The 3,292-nt window shown below is 44.3% G+C and overlaps 1 pseudogene; it reads left to right on the top strand.

Annotated features, from left to right (window-relative positions):
* Window positions 1–1,539: 1,539 nt before the first annotated feature.
* Window positions 1,540–2,323, top strand: LOC125116428 (ferritin light chain-like; annotated as a pseudogene).
* The last annotated feature ends 969 nt before the right edge of the window (window positions 2,324–3,292 follow it).

Raw genomic sequence — 3,292 nt, forward strand, 5'->3', positions numbered from 1 at the left:
GGATCGGGAGCTTGGGTTTATCAGACACAATTTAGAATAGATTTACAAGGAAATCCTGCTGAATAGCATTGAGAACTTTGTCTAGATACTCATGTTGCAACAGAAGAAAGGCTGGGGGAAAAATGTAATTGTAATGTACACATGTAAGGATAACCTGACCCCCTTGCTGTACAGTGGGAAAAAAAAAAGAATAAAAGAAGGGAATGAATAAATCATATTATATAATATTTATTATTACACTTCTCTTGTGAAAGAAAATCATTTGTTATTTTACTTAAGCCTTTGGCTTCGATTCAAGAGGTTAGTTTATTAAGCATAGGCTGAGTCTTTCCTCTTCTGGGAAATCCAAATGGGATGCTATATAGACAAACTTACAGGCATAAAAAAAACTTACAGGCATAAATTAGCAAATGTTACCCATGGTGAGAGGAGTTAAAGAAATGGAGTCAAGGGAGTTCCCTGTGGCAGAGTGGGTTAAGGATCTGGCATTGCCGCTTCAGTGGATCAGGTCACTGCTATGGTATGGGTTTGATCCCTGGCCCAGGAACATCTACATGCCATAGGCACAGCCAAAAAAAAAAAAAAAAAAAAAGAAAAAAAGAAAGAAAAAGAAGAAAAGAACTGGATTCTATAGAATAAGAATGTTACTCTAATATATCTTTTCAATGCTGTTTCATTTGTTGAAGTATTTTACTTTAGTGCCTAGTCATAAAGTACATAAGAATATAAAAGGAAACTGCATAGAGGTATAATCTCACTATACCTTCATCGAAGCACACCATTCTGGATTAAACAAGTGATCGTCCTTTATAGCAGAAAGTTGAGCAGGTCCTATATAACGAGGGTATCAACTCTTCTTTTTCATCAAGCATGAGGCACAGTCTCCCACAATAGCATGTGTCCATGTACTACGTCATATGATGATCATGATGATGGTTAGGGCACTGGAAACCCCTTCCTTCAGGATGCCTGTCCTAAGTGACACCCAATAAGGACAGTTCACTTAGAAAATTCATTGCTGTGTCTCACACATACACTTGCTGTTGAATTGGACTTTGCACCTTGCAGTGTGTACGGATATGCATACCTGCTCCCAAGAGACCAGGAGAGGACCACAAGTCCACGATGCTCAGGAGAATGGCTGGATCTGCTCAGGTTACTGCTGCTCTTGAAAACTGGAGGAAGGATTGTCCCTGACTCTCACGAGACGGGAAGAGAGAGGCCAAGGGCTGGCAGGAAAGGTCAAGCCTTAAGAACAGAAAAATGGAAGAGGAATGTGGGACTATTATCAATTGTCCCTAGAGAGACCAGGACCAAGGTTAGAAATCAGATTCCTGGCAGTGTACCTGCCAGTCCTATGGATCTGCCTCTTGCTTCAACAGTGTTTGGACAGAACAGACGCAGGGACGCCCCTTGCCTCCTACTGCCCTCCAACCTTTTTTCCAGCCACAACCTTCGGAATCAGCTGCTCAGCTATCCTCGGTCTCCCAGACCAGCCAACACCACGTTTTGAGCTTAACTCCTTATTCCTGATCACCCATGAGCTCCCAAGTTCGTCAGAATTATTCCACCCAGGTGGAGGCCTTCGTCAACCACCCGAATCCACGTGCATCCACGGGCCTCCTACCCTTGCCTCTCTTTGGGCTTCTGTCCCAACCACGATGATGCGGCTCTGGAGGGCATGAGCCACTTCTTCCGCGAACTGGCCAAGGAGAAGTGTGAGGGTGAGGAGTGTCTCTTGAAAATGCAAAACCAGAGCAGTGGCTTCCAGGATGTGCAGAAGCCATCTCAAGATGAGTGGGGTATGGGAATCTGGGATTCATAGATGCAAACTATTGACTGTGGAATGGATAAGCAATGAGATCGTGCTGTACAGCACTGGGAACTATATCTAGTTATTTGTGATGGAGCAGGATGGAGGATCATGTGAGAAAAAGAATGTATGTATGTATATGTGACTGGGTCGCTTTGCTGTACAGTAGAAAATTGACAGCACACTGTAAACCAACTATAGTGGAAAAATGAAAATCATTTAAAATGGAAAAAAGAAAAAAAGATGAGTGGGGTAAAACCCAGGATGCTACGGAAGCTGCCATTCTCTTGGAGGAGAACCTGAACCAGGCCCTTCCGGATCTGCATGCCCTGGGTTCTGCCCGAGCAGACACCCCACCTCGGTGACTTCCTGCAGAGCCACCTCCTGGATGAGGAGGGGAAGCTCATCAAGAAAATGGGTGACCACCTGACCAGCCTCTGCAGTCTGTCTGGTCCCCAGGCTGGGCTGGGCAATTGCCTCTTCAAAAGGCTCACCCTCAAGCACAACTAGGAGCCTCTGGAGCCCAGTGGCCTTTGAGGGGCCCCTCTGGTGCCTGGGCTTCTGCTAGAAACCCCTCTCTGCAGCCACAAGTCACCATTTTAACCACCCTGGAGCCCTCCCCCAAGTCTTGGACCAAATGGAAACAAAAAAGCTTTTTGCAGCCAAAAAAAAAAAAAAAAGAAAGAAAGAAAACAAAAGAAGTCAGATTCCTGGCAGATAACCACAATGTGTTGTACTTTACATGATTTATCCAAGAGAAGCCCAGTTACAAAGACCTTTGAAGAAAGTCTTCAGGAAAGAAAGAAATCATGCCACAAAGTACAGAAGAGCAAGAGAAGACCAAGGGGCATATGCTAAAGCTGACTTTCTTTGACTATGATACTTTGAATCCCGAGCAGCCACAAGCAATGAAGGATCTCACAGCTCTGGACAACCCCCATCACAGATTCTTCTTTCTCCTCTGCTTCATAGACCTGTCTGCTTCATAGGTTTTTGCTCCATTCTTTTCTTTTCCTTAGGATTTAAAAAGCAAGCCCATTCTCACTGAATTCCTTCTGTGCTGAGACATAAAGAACTTGAACTTCGGCAAGTCCTGATGCCTGGTCTGTGAGACCAATTAAAAGGCAGTGGGTTCAAGTTCCAATCGGAGTTGCGTGGTTTCAAAACCATAGTCTTAGCCTCACATGTTGCTTTTGGATCTCAGCGTTCCTCGGGAGACCCAGGCCAGGCCCTTCTTTCCCTCCTTTCTTCTGAAGGTGAAGGTCTGAAGTGGTGCTAAAGCGCCAGAGTTTCTAGTACATCACTACACTTAAGTGTTTCAGAAAAAATAAAAATGACCATGGCCAGAGGAATTAGCTATTTGGGGTCCAAGAATAAACATTAATGAAAAAGGACTGTCTTGACCTCCTCAACGTTTATGAAAGGAAATGTATTTTGTTAGGCTACTTAAACATTTCCATTGGCGGTCTCTCCTCAAAA

This window comes from Phacochoerus africanus, chromosome 15 (genome assembly GCF_016906955.1).
Source record: "Phacochoerus africanus isolate WHEZ1 chromosome 15, ROS_Pafr_v1, whole genome shotgun sequence".
NCBI lineage: Eukaryota > Metazoa > Chordata > Mammalia > Artiodactyla > Suidae > Phacochoerus > Phacochoerus africanus.